The sequence below is a fragment of the Octopus sinensis genome, linkage group LG8 (assembly GCF_006345805.1).
Source record: "Octopus sinensis linkage group LG8, ASM634580v1, whole genome shotgun sequence".
NCBI classification, from domain to species: domain Eukaryota; kingdom Metazoa; phylum Mollusca; class Cephalopoda; order Octopoda; family Octopodidae; genus Octopus; species Octopus sinensis.
This window is the reverse complement of record NC_043004.1, coordinates 85,841,820-85,859,352: the sequence shown is the minus strand read 5'-3', so window position 1 is coordinate 85,859,352 and position 17,533 is coordinate 85,841,820. Positions and strand designations below refer to the sequence as shown.

At 39.3% G+C, this 17,533-nt stretch overlaps 1 long non-coding RNA gene across 1 annotated transcript; it reads left to right on the top strand.

Moving 5' to 3' along the window:
• Positions 1–887: 887 nt before the first annotated feature.
• On the top strand, positions 888–14,747 carry LOC118764614. Its single transcript, XR_005000426.1, has 4 exons — positions 888–898; positions 2,891–2,904; positions 3,855–3,857; positions 14,556–14,747. It is a non-coding gene; the product is annotated as an uncharacterized LOC118764614 (long non-coding RNA).
• The last annotated feature ends 2,786 nt before the right edge of the window (positions 14,748–17,533 follow it).

Here is a 17,533-nt window from a genome sequence, read left to right as displayed (position 1 = left end):
GAGGAGGATGCAGTCGTCTGTTGGTTTGTGTTCATCGTGTGTACGTGTGTATAAACAATCAGCTTCAGTACAGTTTCCATCAACAAAATTTGTCTTTGATGGAATTAATCAAACCGTGCTTCTAGAGGAGAATCCTTTTCCAACAAGAGGGCTGTTAGATTGTTTCTGGACCCGATACGACATAGTTGCAAAGCAAAGCGTCCGCCGCATCTGTGTTTGCCAATTTCTCTCCCTATTCTCTGTTTCTCCTTCTCTGTCTTTCACTCGTTTTTCCGTCTGCTTCTCAGTATGCGTGTGTATGTATATGTATACATGTATACACATACAATCTCACTCACACTCACATATTCATATATCTCAACGTCCTTTATGAAGGTGATTCTTCCAATAATCATACGCCCGCAGCGCATTGATGACACTGCAACAAAAGTCTTTCCAATTAAGTGCGAATACTCCAGCTGCCTTGCTACGTTTGTTCAACCATTGTGTTCTTTGCCTGCCTCGTGATCCGCTGCCATCTACTCTTCCTTCTATGATAATGGTTTCCAGAACTCTGCTTCTTTGAATATGGCCAGAATAGATGAGTTTTTGGTTTTTCTTTAAGTTCAAGTTTTCATCTTTAACATTCTTTTAACCCAGTGGTTCCCAACCGACTTTTGGCCATGCCTTACCGAATCATTTCTAAAATCTTGATGCCCCCTTGCGATATTTAATTAATGTAATTCAAAATTTGGTTAAGATTCACAATATTACCCAGAAACAAAATAAAAAGAAATACTGCATCAGATGTAAAAACAATGTGTAGGAAACGAATATAGGAAACGAAAGCAACGGGGTGGGGGAGGACTTCGGAATATTCCCAAGATTCGAGATTTTCCTTCATAACTTTTAGGAAAAAGTTTTTTTATGAAATTTTATATAAATTTCATATATATATATATGTGTGTGTGTGTGTATGTGCGTTACCAGTACCATAAATCTCTCTCTCTCTATCTATCTATCTATCTATCTCTCTGTCTGTCTGTCTGTCTCTCTCTCTCCTCTCTCTTTCTCTTTCTTTCTCTTTCTCTTCCTTCACTGACGCTACCCCTTACTTCCACTCCATTTCAACCCATTTCACATCATTCAATTCTTTCATCCCTTACGCCCATCGCCACTTATTGCCCTATCAACACACTGCAGTATCACATTTTTCTGGTATACCTAGATTGTTTTGTCACCACATACCCGCACACATAGGTCTGTCTCCAGTTTATTTCTCCATAGGGAATAAAGATGGTGTTGATTTCAGTACTGATCAGTTATACACTACATACATGCACGCACACAAACACACACACTCATACACGTTTGTAATTACCTACATACCACGAAATCCCCTCTTTAGTGACATCAGATGAAAACGACCTGTTGTCTTTAAAGTTTCCAAAACTAGATAAAATTGTCCACAGAAGGGATATAAAGAATTTTTTTTAATAACTCATCCTCGAATTGCCCCCTTTTTCTATTGGTCTACTACTAAACATTGAGTACAACATAACCCTACGCATGCCTCACCAAAATATTACCATGCCTCACCAAAATATTATCATGCCCCACGCTAGGAATCACGGCTTTAACCTATATTATTATTTCGTTCGACGACCTTGTAAGGAGTCGTAACATTTTCCTATACACACACATTTCAAGCATATTATATTCCCTTCGAATTTGCTCTGAGTCCATTCTTCGCAATCAAAATTGCCTATTGGTCAAATGAACACTTGCACGAGCCTAGGTTTTAACTTAGGACACTTTTGCTACTTTAGATGTTTGTCCATAAATATTTACATGCTGGTTAGTTAAATTATTTAACAGATTCACATAAATATTTCGTCTCGCATCTGCATCATTTTGTTTTCAATGATTTCTCATACAACAAATGATTTTCTATCCTTGTGTTTATTTTGCCAACATTTTATATGTGTGTGCTGTCACGTTGTTTTATTTCCGTTGTTTCAGATGGTATTTATATTTTCGGTTATCTTTCTTGTGCCAACGTAAGGACGTGTTGTATGTGTATGTATTTTTGTGGTTTGTGTGTGTGTGTGTGTGTGTGTGTGTGTGTGTGTGTGTGTGTGTGCACTTTTGTGGTTTATTGTGTGTATAGTTGTCTTTAGTTTATGATAATCAAATTCATCTTTGTCTTTGCATTATTGTGGTGGTAGTGGTGTGTGTTGTTAATCCATTATTTTTTCTTTAGAAGGTGTGTGTGTGTGATTTATTATCCATATCCAGTATGCGTAATGATTATGTAACCTATCATAGTGTGGGATCTTTGAAATGAGAGGAAATACTTTTTATTGCAACATTGTTTATTGACCTATTTCATTTCTGAGTGGTATGTTGGAAGTTTGTAGATATCCTCAAAAGCGTATTCACACAAGTGAAAATAAAAATCGGCCATTTCAACTACACTACGAGTAATTTCTTCTATATAGTTTGCGCATATGTCTTTATTCTGCCCTAACATGTATCTCATATAGTACATTACATTGCTAGTTTTACAGTTTATCTACAGCTTGGTTGAGTACAATTTAAAATTATTGTCAGAAAAAGGGGGGGGGTACATCTTACAATTTATTTCTTATTTTCATACCACGTGACTGATTTTCCTCGTTTCTTTACTAACCGTTCCAGTGTATGATCATGCTCATTTTGATGATGATCAATACTTTTATTTGACTCCCCTAGGGACTTTAATTCGATCTAGTTCTTTGTATTCTGAGTATTGTATGTGGTAGACGTTATTCGGTAATCTATTTCTTAGCTCACACGAAGGAGACATTACTGCGATGGTAGTAGTCGTGGTGGATTTGCTGTTAATCCACTCATTTCTTTTCTTAGAAAGTGTTTTGATTTATCGTCCATATCTAGTATGCACACTGACTATGTAACCTTCCATAGCGTAGGATCTTACTAAATGGGTACAATCAGCATATTTATAATTTAACATGTTCGCATGCTAACGTGTGGTTAGTTGCAGTCATGACTATAGGGTTAAGATACTTACTTTGCATACGCGTCGGTTCCGGTTACGACAGATTGTGCTACACACACCGGAGGTGTCTTCTACTATATCTGTAGGCCACCAATACTTTATGAATAAAAATTGGTAGATGGTAACTGTATGAAGCCTACCGTAAATAATAATAATAATAATAATAATAATAATAATAATAATAATAATGATAATAATAATAATAATGATAATAATAATAATAATAATATTAATAGTAATAATAATAACAATAATAATAATAATAGTAGTAGTAGTAGTAGTAGTAGTAGTAGTAGTAGTAGTAGTAGTAGTATGTGTGGGTGAGTTCGTGCGTTTTTTTTTAGTTTGTGCTAGCCTTCCAACTTCGCCTGATAACTAGTATTGGCTTGTTTAGTTTTACAGTTATTGCCTACAAAATTGCACTTACACGTTATCGGTAAACTAGAGAATGAATTAGGAGACACTTGCCCAAAATATTTCGAGGCGGAAATGAAGCAGGAAGCAAATTTCTTAATAACAAAGCTATGCCAACAGAACTGAACGTGTGTGTATTTTTATCTTTTAGCTTTCATTTGTTCAATTCACTGGACTACAATATATATATATATATATATATATATATATATATATATATATATATATATATATATGTATGTATGGCGCAGGAGTGGCTTTGTGGTAAGTAGCCTGCATACCAATCACATGGTTACGGGTTGAGTCCCACTGCGTGGTTCCTTGGGCAAGTGTCTTCTACTATAGCCTCCGGCCGACCAATGCCTTATGGGTGGATTTGGTAGACGGAAACTGAAAGAAGCCCGTCGCATATATGTACATATATGTTTGTATGTCTGTGTTTGTCCCCCAAGATCGCTTCACAACCGTTGCTAGTGTGTTTACGTCCCCTTGACCTGGCGGTTCGGCAAAAAAGACTGATAGAATAAGTACTAGGCTTACAAAGAATAAGTCCTGGGATCGATTCGTTTCGACTAAAGGTGGTGCTCCAGCATGGCCGCAGTCAAATGACTGAAACAAATAAAAGAATAAAAGAATAAAAGAATATATATGTAAATACAGATTAGTGGTACAACAAGGTACCAATATTTACTGGAAATAGCAGTCGATAGATTTACGACGCTACAGCAAATGTTTACTATAGCATCATAAATGTATCGTTTGCTATCTCCAGCAAATATTGGTGCCTTGTCGTACCACTAATCTGTATTTATATTTATATTTATACTTCTACCATTACGGTGCTTTATTTTACTAGAAAGGAATACATTCGTATTGCAATATTTTATGAGGTGTTCCACATAGTTTCCATGTACGAAATTCATTCACAAAGCATGGGTCGACCCAGGGCTATAGCTTAAGGTACTTGCCAAAATATGCCGTGTAGTAGCCTCGCTTGTCTCTCTGTCGGTCACGCCGATGAGCGTCTTTCATGAGTCGATCGACCAATACCATGTTCGCGAAACTAACGTGCAAGTGTCTGAAAACTTCACAGACACGTGTACCGTCAACGTAGCTCTCAGCGAGATTCAGCCTGACACTGAATGTAATAAAGCTGGCCCTTTGTCAGCTGAGTGGACTGTGGCAGCGTGAAATAGAGTGCCTTGCTTAAGGACACGACGCGTTGCCGGGAATCGAACTCAGGACCTGACGATCGTGAGTCAAATACCCTAACCAGGAAGCCTTTACAATGGCGGCTAAAAGCTAATGAGATTCTTAACTACACAGCTATGCTTGCACTCTGAACACTTAGAGGCGGTGCTCCAGCTTCTCAGCAATTCACATCTATGAAGCTAATAAAATGAGATAGCAAAGAAAAAAATAAAAGAATTCATTCTTGTTTTAATTTAATCGAATTTATTTAAAGCAACTTATGTTGGAGTAGAAGCAGCAATGGTGAATTAATTGATCTACTTCAGTTGACAGTAGACAACAAGTGATATCATCAGGATTCTCTCGTAAATCTCAACAACCAAAGAAAGAGGCTTTACTGGTCTTTTATATGTGTGAAAACATGTGACTGTGCGAATGCGCCTGGCTTCCTGGTTAGGCTCTTATGTTGCGATCACAGTGTCGTGCGATCAATTCCTAGATCGAGTGGTGCAATGTATCCTCAAACAGGGTACTTTATTTAATCTTGCTCAATGCTCAACTTTCGAAGGAAAATGAAATTACCGGTAAAATGCTGTATCCACGCCTCCCTCCATACCCAGTAAATTTGATGAAAAGTGGGCGAATATGGAAGGGGTGATGCTTGTCAGATGGAGAGAACTGACAGATGAAGCGGGGCGATCTCCAAGTGACATTCCGGGTGATCTACGATCTGTTGGATTCCTTGGTTAGTTCTGGGGCGGGGGTGCTGCTTCCGGCGAGGGAATTTAAATGTTTTTCTTATTTATACGTGTTTATGAAAATCCCTTCTGTTCTTCCCTGAATGTTAGGTTGTTATGTTCCTATCATAATGTCGTGCGATCAATTCCCAAATCGAGTGGCGCAATGTGCCCTCAAAAAGTGTACTTCTTTTAACTATGTTCAACGCTCAACAACCGAAGTAAGCGATTTGCTGGTCTTTTACATGTATTCACATATATGGCTGTGCGAAGGTACGTGGCCTACCGGTTACGTTGCTCATTTCCGATCATAATATCGTGCGATCAATTCCTAGATCGAGTGGCGCAATGTGCCCTCAAATAGAGTACTTCATTTCACTTTGTTCAACGCTGTGTGAAGATGCGTGACTTACCGGTTAGGCTGTTTGTTTCCGATCATAATGCCATGCGATCAATTCTTAAACGTATTTCATTTCATCTTTTTTCAAAGCCATAAATATGCGCGAAAAGAAGTGGCTGTCGGAAGGCCCGTGGCCCAGTAGTTAAAGTGTTCGACTTAAAATCATAATATAGTGCTTTCAATTCCTATGGCAGACGGCGCGTATTGTTCCTGAGCAAACCACTTCATTTCACGTTGTTCAAATCAAATCAACTCCAAATTTGCAGCAACTTTCTCTCAGTTTGAGCCAGCTCACGACTACACAAGCACCTAAAACACTTAGCGAAAGCATGGTACACGATACCAAGCCGTACTAGTTTGTAAGGAGAGACTGGATTATGTCATGTGGGTTTTGTTATTTGACTACACAGGCTAAATATTGATATTATGTGGATGTTATATTGATATTATATCACGCTAATATTGCTTTTGTTGTTCTCGTTGACGATGTCTTTCTTTTCCTTACGTTTTTGTTTCTGGTCTTGTGGCTGCCGTTGTTAAATTGTTTTTATTCCAGCCAAACTCTGTAAACCTAAAGCCAAACGCGTTCAAAACATTGCGTTTCAGTATATTTGTATACCATGGAATATAGATGTTGTCCACATTTTCTTTCGATTTATTTATTTGATTATTTTTTTTTTGTTTAAGATGGGAAACTGTTACAAGAAATTAATATTCCAAGTCTTTGTTTCTTTTTACAGGTTACTGGAGTTAGAAGAGACTTTAATGTCGAGGATTCCTCGGCTTGGCTGAGATTCCGGAGGAGTGGAGCGAAACATTGCTCTACCGGGATAATCTCTACAGACATGGTAAAGCTGATAGCCTGTGTGTGTGTGTTAATGTGTATGTGTGTATGTGAGTGTGTGTGTGAGTGGTGTTGTGCTTTAGAAACGTCACTCAGGTCAGGATGCCTGCAAAGCAACGACCCCCATCTACATAAACACGTACAAAGCCCGAGCCTTACTGACCTGTGGTGGAACAGCTGCGATTGCGAGACAGATCCTTATATCTTTCCTGTCCAGAAGGGGCTAAACAAAGAGGGGACAAACAATGAGCGACAAAGGGATTAAGTCGATTGCATCGACCACAGTGCATAACTGGTACTTAATTTATCGACACCGAAAGAATGAAAGGTAAAGCCGACCTCGGCGGAATTGGAACTCAGAACGTAACGGCAGACGAAATACCTATTTCTTTACTACCCACAAGGGGCCAAACACAGGGAGGACTAACAAGGACAGACAAACTGATAAAGTCGATTAAACAGACCCCCAGTGCGTAACTGGTACTTATTTAATCGACCCTGAAAGGATGAAAGGCAAAGTCGACCTCGGCGGAATTTGAACTCAGAACGTAACGGCAGACGAAATACTGCTAAGCATTTCGCCCGCTGTGCTAACGTTTCTGCCAGCTCGCCGCCTTTAATTGTGAGGCAGATTCTGTAATCGATTGATTCCATCGCGAAGATTTCCTCGCACGCCTTCATTTGGCAGAGAAGTGTGGGCAATCATCCTCTGTCTATTGGTTATGATGAAGATACATTTTGTGGTTGACGCGGCCAAAGAACTAAAAACCGACATTTGCGTCCGCGCTTTTGTTTTAAATTCCATTTGTGAATGAAATACCTGGTTAAAGGTATAGTTGTTCTTAGGCGAGCTGCCAGAAACGTTAGCACGCCGGGCGAAATGTTTAGCAGCTTTTCGTCTGCAGCCACGTTCTGAGTTCAAATTCCGCCGAGGTCGACTTTGTCTTTCATCCTTTCGGGGTCGATTAAATAATCGATATAATCGACTAAATCCGTTTGTCTGTCCTTGTTTGTCCTCTCTGTGTTTAGCCCCTTGTGGGTTGTAAAGAAATTGCTATAGTTGTTCTTAGTTAACATAAAAGTATGGTTAATTGATCTATTTCAGTTGACAGTAGACAGAACTGCCGGATAAAATTCCAATTGAAAAGGAAATTACGGTAAAATGCTGTTTCCCCGCCACCCCATACCCAGTAAATTTGATGAAAGCTAGGCGAATATGGAAGCGCTGATGCTTGTCGGATGGAGAGAACTGATAGATGAAGTGGTGCCTTTGACATTCAGGGTGATCTACGATCTCTTGGATTCCTTGGTTAGTTTTGGGACGGGGTGCTCCCTCCGATGAGGGAATTTAGTTGTTTTTTTATTGTCTTATTTACACGTGTTTATGAAAATCCCTTCTGTCATTTGTCTTTGTTTTTTCCATGAATGTCCTTGGCTTTTGCGACGCTTTGTGGAAAAATAAATCATAATCATTATCATCTCCATGAACATCATAATCATCAGCATCATCATCATCGCAATCACCACCACCATCATCATCACCCTCGTCACCATCACCATCATCATCATCACCATCATCATCATCATCATCATCATCACATCACCATAATCATCACTATCATCACCATCACTATCACCATCAACATCACAGTCATCATCATCATTCACCATCATTATCATCATCATCATCATCATCATCACCACCACCATCATAATCATCACCATCATCATAATCATCACCATCATCATCAGCTTCACAATCATCATCATCATCACCATGATTATCATCATCAACATCATCGCCACCATCATCACCATCATCAACATGACGACGACGACCACCACCACCACCATTATCATCATCATCGTCATCATCATCATCATCGTCATCAACATCATCATAATTACGCTTTGACTTTGTCTTATTTTATATAGGCCGCAGCATCCAAGTTTCAACCAGACACGTCAAGAGACCATAGCCTTTTGTTTTTACAATTAATGATGCAGACAGGTGAGGTAGAATGCGATGGAAAAATTGCCGTCTCTTACATACAGAAATATTTCATTGTATTATTTTCTCTTTATCATAGGCTTTGTTGGAGCTCCTGGAGTCTTGCATGCGTCTTGCAGCCTACGGTACCATGCTATTCATTCTTTTCAGCTATTTTATACTTTCTCGATTATTCTGGCTGTGCCAAGGAGGCAAACCTATTGTAACATTTCTACTGGGTACTCTATTTCAATTTCCTTTATTATTATTATTATTATTATTATTATTATTATTATTATTATTATTATTATTACAATAATCGGACACTGCGACAGGTGGAACGTCCACTTCGTCATTTTAGAGAGGATTAGTGGAGGAAAAGTGCGACGACGTTCTTGAGGAGGCCAAGGGCTTCGAATAAGAGCAACTAGCCATTCGTTTCCGGAGAACTTTCGGTCTGGGACTGATGGATAATTTCCCAAAATCTCTGCCGTGGCAGTGCTACCGGGGAGCTTTGCTTGTTCGAGATAAACTTTAAATGCGCGCAGGACAACGAGACACTCCTGCATGCACTTCTCCAGTGGCCGAGCATTGCTGACATGTGGGTTTATATCGAACACTTGCTGTCGTGTGGAGGACGGATCCGACTGTCAACTGAATCCATCATGAAGATCGGCGTGCCGCCTTCCTTTAACCGGGAAGGAACGAGCTGTGTTTATATGCCTGATGGTCATGACGAAAGAGTTTGTATGGTGGACGAGATTGAAGGGGCTGAAAGCAAACACTTCTCTGTTTGGCCAATACCTAATCAACTTCTTCAAGTGTCACGTGAATAGGAAAATAAAGTTAGAGAGGAAAGTGTTATCTTTTAGTCAGTTTGCCAAAAGGTGGATGAAAGTGGCGAGAATAGTGCGAGTGGACGGGCCTGCTCTGAGCATACGCCTGTAGTCGGTAAAAAGGAAAACAAAAAAAAAAAACACTTGCTCCAAAAGTCAGGATACCCATGCTTTCATTTATGGGATTTTTCCATGAGCAGCCCTGGAACGCCTTCTCCTTATTGAGAATCACACAATGTGATTTTGTTAGTCTTGTTTACGCGCAAAACCTTCACAACAACACACACTCACACACATGCACACACATTCTTTGATTTGTCCTTTACTATCCACAATGTTTTTCTTAACGTAAACTCCTGTGGTTAAGAAAGAAATCGCTATTATTATTATTATTATTATTATTATTATTATTATTATTATTATTATTGCTATTATTATTATTATTATTATTATTATTATTATTATTGCTATTATTATTGTTATTATTATTATTATTGCTATTATTATTATTGTTATTATTATTATTATTATTATTATTATTATTATTATTGCTATTATTATTATTGTTATTATTATTATTATTGCTATTATTATCATCATTATTATTATTATTATTATTATTATTCTATGTTTGACTTTTGCTTTATATTTGTACAAGTTGTCTCCAAGTCTCACCCAGAGACCTCAAGAGACAACAGGGTTGGAAGTTCATGTTGTTGTTATGCCTAGTGTGCCATATATTTGGGGGGTGGGGATGTTGTACTAATGAATGTCTAAAAAAAAAAAAAAAAGGTTTTTTTTTTTTCTTTTTTTTAAACCGAAAATTATGTTTGTTTTAAACCTTGAGATTACATAGAGAGTATTTTGCGTAGGATATGAGCAGTTCCCATGAGCACTATCTTTTGAACTTCTGCCATTTTTGGGTTTCCTGGTATCTGAGTTAGGTAGCTATCAGCCCCTTTTGCTATCATTCCCAGGGCACCTATGACAACAGGTATTGTTTTAGTCTTCAGCTTCCACATTTTGCTGATTTCTATTTCAAGATCTTTATATTTGCTCAGTTTTTGGTAGGTCTTGACAGATACGTTTATATCGATTGGGACAGTCATATCAATGAGGAGGCATGTTCTTTGTTTGAAGTTTTTCAATATGATGTCTGGCCTATTTGCATCTATCTTCCTGTCAGTTTGAATGGTGAAGTTCCAGAGGAGTGAGATGTGGTCATTTTCAAGCACTGGGGTTGGTTTGTGTTCCCACCAGTTTTTTTCATGGGGCAAATCCAGGTTTTTACAGATTACACAGTGAATATATTGTGCAGCTCTATCGTGCCTGTTGAGATACTCTGTAGGCGCTAGAAGACTGCACTTGGAGACCACATGGTCAATGGTTTCATTTTGTTGCTTGCATACACGACACGTTGGACTGCTTCTGATCTTTAATGTGTTGGCCTGGTAGTTTCTTGTTGGTAGGCATTGATCTTGAGCTGCTATGATAAACCCCTCTGTTTCAGATTTTAAGCCAGAGGCCATTAGCCATTGATGGGTCAGGGCTTTGTCGATATCTGCATTATTCGCTCTCTTTGGGTATTTGCCATAGAGAGGTTTTTCTTGCCATTTATTATTCAGAATATCTAAGGCCGCAGTTTTGGCACGGGTTTTCATGCGCCTAGCTTTTTCTGTGCTTGTTTCTTGTATATCTATCTCTAATTCCGAAATTGGTTGTATTCGGAATTCACTTAGATATTCCTTTGCCTGTTTTGTGACTGAGTATGATGCTTTCTTGTTTTCATGTTTTGAGACAAGTTTTAGCATCCAGTCCTCAGAGTTTTTCAGGTAGGTGTCTAGGCCAATTGTAGCAATCTTCATTGTTATTGCCAGTTGCAAAAGACCACGGCCTCCCTCTTTTCTTGGCAGATAGAGTCGTTCTGTATCTGCCTTAGGTTGGTGCATTCTATGCATTGTCAACAGTTTCCTTATTTTTCTGTCGAGCTGACATATTTCAGTAATTGACCAGTTAACAATATTGAAACTGTAAGTCACGACTGGTATAGCTAATGCATTGATTGCTTCGATCCTGTTTCTTGCATTCAGCTCTGTCTTGAGTATTGCTCTCACTCTTCGGTAGCATTCTCTCCTGATCCTTTCCTTCATCTCTGAATGCCTTATTCCGTTCCCTTCAATTATCCCTAGGTACTTGTAGCTCTCCGCTGGGTCTAGTTCTTTTATGACATTCTGTTGGTCAAGGTTAACGTTAGATGTTTCTGTCATTTTTCCTTTGATAAAGGTAGCCTTTGCACATTTATCGAGGCCGAATTGCATTCTGATGTCGTCACTGAATTGTTTGACTATCGCTAGTAAGCCCTTGAGTTGTTATTATTATTATTATTATTATTATTATTATTATTATTATTATTATTGTCATTATTATTATTATTATTGTTATTATTATTATTATTATTATTATTATTATTGCTATTATTATTATTATTGTTATTATTATTATTATTATTATTGTTATTATTATTATTGTTATTATTATTATTATTATTATTATTATTATTATTATTTATAGATTCGATCATTTATTTCTTCAGTGTTTGTATCTCCATCTACTTGTGTTCTTATTCGTGCGTGAGCAGGGAAGCTCGATGGAGCCGACAGATGATTGAAATCATTTCAAGGCTAATCCTTTTTCTGACTTCATTAAACATTATGTCTTTTCTGCTTGTCTTTTACGTTTTTCGAAATGTCAGTGTTGTGATTTTGAAGTAGATTTGGTTGTTATTTCATTATTTCTAGCAGATCTATCGACCACTTGATAACAACTTCATTAACTTGTCCTACACCACCACCACCGCCAATACCACCACTACTACCACCACCACCACCACCACAACCAATACCACTACTCTCACCACTACCACCGACGCGACCACCACTATGACTAACCGCGAACACCACCACCACTACAACCACCACCACCACCACTACCACAACCACCAAAACCAATACCACTACTCACACCACTACTACCGACACGACCACCACTATGACCAACCCTGAACACCACCACCACCACCACCGCCTATCCACCTCATCATCTCCCATCTCCAAAACCACTTCGACAAATACTGACACAACCATCACCACCTCCCTCGCCATCACCGGCGTCATCACCACCTACACCACTACCCCCACTGCAACACTTCTCCACCAACTCCACCATCTCAACAACCTTCCCCACCACTATTACCCAATCAGAACCATCATTACCACAGCCATCATAACCACCACCACCACCACCACCACCACCACTACCATCGCCATCTCAACCACCCTCGCTACCACACCGTCACCTTCACCATCTCCAATTCCAATATCTCAAAACCACACCTACCGCCAAAACCCCAACCCGTCAACACTCCCTCTGATATATCCAGTTTTTAAAAAAACACGAAAACGAAATACGATAGGTGCAAATGTTTCCGTTTTAACTCAATACTTCATTGATTTATTGCTAAAATGTCCACTCCTCTATTTCAGAATTTATTCAATATAGAAAGTCCAAATTTGTTTTGTCAAAATTCACAGAACTTGAAATTTCTGTTCTGAAAATTTTGCTCACTCAGAAGTTACTTGGATATTAAGCTTGATGGTATCGAACGAGTTATATTAGATAGAATATGTGTCACGTGAACAATCAAAATCCATTATTTTTCATTTAATGCAGTTCTATATTTAGGAAATGAGGAATTATGTACATTATTTACATTTACAACTGAAAGACATTTGTCCTCATCTTGTTTGTTGTTAATAAAACGTTTCGGCTCATATACCCTCCAGCCTTCATCAGGTGTCTTGGGGAAATTTCGAACCTGGGTTCTCATTCCTAAGGTATTTTTCGATGTTGCTATTGTTATTATTATCATTATTGTTACTGCTGCTGCTGCTGCTGCTGCTGTTGTTGTTGTTGTTGTTGTTGTTGTTCTTCTTCTTCTTCTTCTTCTTCTTCAGGTCACTGCCTGGAATCGAACTCGGAATCATGGGGTTAGTAGCCTGCGCTCTTAACCACGGGCAAAGGGCATAGCGGTTAAGAGCGCAAGCTACTAACCCCAAGATTACGAGTTCGATTCCAGGCAGTGACCTGAATAATAATAATAATAATATTAATAATAATAATAATAATAGTAATAATGATAATATCGAAAATACCTTAGGAAGGAGAACCCAGGTTCGAAATTTCCCCAAGCCACCTGAAGGGTATATCAGCCGAAACGTTGTGTTAACAACAAAGAAGATGGGGACAAATATCCGTCAAATGTAAATAATGTAGTTTTCCTTTGTTTTCAGTTATTGGACAGCGGCCATGATGGAGCACTGTAGTGAAGAGATTCAATTAAACAAATCTGTATCGGTGCATGTTCTCATTTTGAAGTGTAGTACTTATTCTTGTGATCGCTTTCTCACAAGCGCTAAGTTAGAGGGACGTAAACAAACCAACAGTGGTTGTCAAACTGGAGAAGTCAAAACCAGACAAAAAGGCACACATACTTAGATGAATATGTACACATTCTTTTATTCTTTTACTTCTTTCAGTGATTTGACTGTAGCCATGCTGGAGCACCGCCTTCCAGGAGTTTCTGTCGAACAAATCGACCCTCAGAAATTATTTCTTAAGCCTAGTACCAGTTCTATCAGTTTCTTAGGGCGAATTGCTAAGTTATGGTAACGGCAACACATTAACACCGGTTGTCAAGCGGTGAAGGAAAGACAGACAAAAAGACACACACGTACACACACAAATACATACATACATACATACATACATACATACATACATACATGTATACATACATACATATATATATATATATATATATATATATATATATATATATATATATATATATGATATGTGACAATTAGTTGGTTCTCATAATAAAACTCAGTTTCAGATGTCGGGGTTGAAGTCTGCTCCGACATCTCATCAGTTATTAAGACAAACGCTATCTGGATATAATATTCACTTTGAAAACTATATATTTCGAACGGGAATTTGGCAGTGCCACCTCTAACCGAACAATTATTCTTTGCTGATGAAGAGAGATAACCCAGTAATCGCAATACACAGATATTGTTTAGAGCCGAGTGGGGATGCTAGATTCCCTTATTCGAAAATGTAAGGACACAGATCGTGTCGTATAGCCAGCTAGAGACGATATCTTCTGGTGCTAAATTGCAGTAACATTTGTCCTAAACAAGGACTGCCATGTTATGTTGGCAAACAATCTTTACTACGAAGGTAGTGCTGTTGATTATGAATATCAAAGACGTCTTGTACGATTAGAGCATCACATTTGGAGCTTTACAATGAAACCTAAAGTTCGAAGTAATTGTGATTAGCTTTGCAATTAACAAGCGAAATCTTACATTAAGGGTGTAAAAAGTATAAAATGATAATCAAAAGAGGGGGGTAACGCCGATTGTAATAGGTAACCTAAATTTTAGAACAATTAAGACGATGCAATTTCTTTTAAATTTTATTGTTTAAAGCAACAGGTTTTTGTTTCGATATTACGTGGTCTCATCAGTGAAGCATACTTTACACGATTGACAAGACTTCTTCAGAATGACATCTCGACCACCACCACCACCACCTCGACCACCACTTAACGATCTTCATCACCCGACGTTCGAGTTGGTTGCCTACTGGCCTACATCTCAAGCTCTAATCAACCTGTAATAATAAGTCTGTCTGGCTGTCGTAGTGTTTGTTGTGTTGGCTTGCTTGTTTGTGTGTTATTGTTTGTGGCTCTCTAGATCCGCCATTTCAATAGAATTTTTCGTTTCGTATTGTTTGTGCGAGTGTTAATCTGTCTCACTTTTTATTTTCTCTCACACTCTATCCCTATCTCTCCTCTCTTTTCTATCATCCTCTCTTTTACCACCCCTCTCTCTCTCTCTCTCTACTTCTTCTTTTTCTTCTCTCTTCCGCTTCGTCTCACCTTACAAGTGTTATCTTTTGCGTATTTTATTATATGTGCTAATAGGTTTGCATGTGAGGGAATGTTGCCCTCTCTCTCTCTCTCTCTCTCTCTCTCTTTCACCCTCTCTCTCTCACTCTCTCTCTGTATGTGCATAGGATTTTCTGTCTGTCTGTCTCTCTGTCTGTCTCTGTCTCTCTGTCTCTCTGTCTCTCTCTGTCTCTCTCTGTCTCTCTTTCTCTCTCTTTCTTTCTCTCTCTCTCTGTCTCCCTGTCTGTACTGTCTGTCTCTCTGTCTCTGTCTCTGTCTGTCTCTCTGTCTCTCTGTATGTCTGTCTCTCTCTGTCTCTCTGTCTCTCTCTGTCTCTCTGTCCGTTTCTGTCTCCCTGTCTGTCTCTGCCTCTGCCTCTCTGTCCTTTCCTGCATTGCTGTGTGCTTTTCTGCTTCTTTGTCAGACTCACTTCTTCCTCTTTTCTAGTCACGTGTGCAGTCTCTCTCTCTCTCTATTCCTCTCTCTCTCTCTATTCCTCTCTCTCTCTCTATTCCCCTCTCTCTCTCTTCCTCTCTTTCTCTCACATTTTGTGTGTTTCTCTTTATGCATGTCTATGCCCTGTATGTGTTATACGTGCTTCTGTTCTCAAGAGCAACAAAACGATTAAGACGCTCTCCACCTCAATGTCTCTCTCTCTCTCTCTCTCTCTCTCTCTCTTCCTGAGTCTCTCTCTGCTATCGTTTTTCTTTCATTTTATGTAGTTTTCATTGCGTGTGCTATGGACAGTGAAGAGTTCTGCATGTTCGCATTAGCGTGTGTGTAAGACAGATACAGAAAATAAGTCTCCATTTTTGTCTCTTTCTCTCTCTCTCTCTCTCTCTCCCGCTGTCTTTCTTTGATGCCTTTCTCTCAGTCTCTCTCTGTATATTTCTTTTACTCCCTCTTTGTCTCCTTCCCTCCTTCTGTCTTTTCGCCTGTCAGCCTGTCTCTCCCCCTACCTCTCACGTCTCTCTCACACTCTCCCTCTCTTCTTCGCTCTCTTTCTCTCTGTTTTTTCTTTATCTGTTTGTGTCTCTCTTTCTCTGCCTTTCTCTCGATCTGTCTTTCTCTCTCTCTCTTTCTGCCTTTCATTCTCTCTTTCTATAACACTCTCTCTTCCTTGCTCTCTTTCTGTCCGTTTTTGTCTATTTGTGTCTCTCTTTCTCTCTCTTCTCTTTCTCACTTTTTCCCCCTGTCACTACGTTTCTCTTTGTCTGACCTTTCCTCTCTCACCCACTTCCTCTCTATCTCTATCCGTCTCATTCTTTTTCTCTCTCTTCTCACTCTCTCCTTGTCACTGCGTCTCCATCTGACTCTCTTTTTCTCTCCCTCTCACTTCTCTCTTATACTCCCCCTCTCTCTGTTCTCTGTTTCTCTTTTTACTGTTTCACTTTCTCTCTCACTCTCTCTGCCAATCTCTGTCTCTCCCCTATCTCTCTCTGCGTCTCCATCCATCTGCCCCTCACCCTCCCTCTTACCTCTCATACACTCTTTCTCTTTTCCTCACTTTCTGTTTCTATCTGTCCGTCTGTCTGTTTGCTGTCTCTCTTCCCTTTCCCTCCCACTTTCTCAATTTCATTCCTCTCCCCACCACTCTCTCACACTCTCCCCTCTCTCTCTCCCTTACTATCTCTGTCTCTTTTACTGTTTCTCTTTCCCCCCTCTCTCTCTCACACACTCTCTCTCTCTGTCTCTGCGTCTCCATTCATCTGTCCCTCCCTCTCCCCACCACTCTCTCACACTCTCCACTCTCTCTCTCCCTTATTATTTCTGTCTCTTTTACTGTTTCTCTTTCCCCCTCTCTCTCTCTGTCTCTGCGTCTCCATTAATCTGTCCCTCTCTCTCTCTCCATCTCACCTCTTTCACACTCTCCCCTCTCTCTCCCTTACTATCTCTGTCTCTTTTACTGTTTCTCTTTCTCCCCTTCTCGGTCTCTTACTCTCTCTCTTTCTCTGCGTCTCCATTCATCTGTCCCTCCCTCTCCATCTCACCTCTTTCATACTCCTTCTCTCTTCCTCTCTCTCTCTCTGCCTCTGTCCTTCTGTCTGTCTGGCTGTCTCTCTCTCAC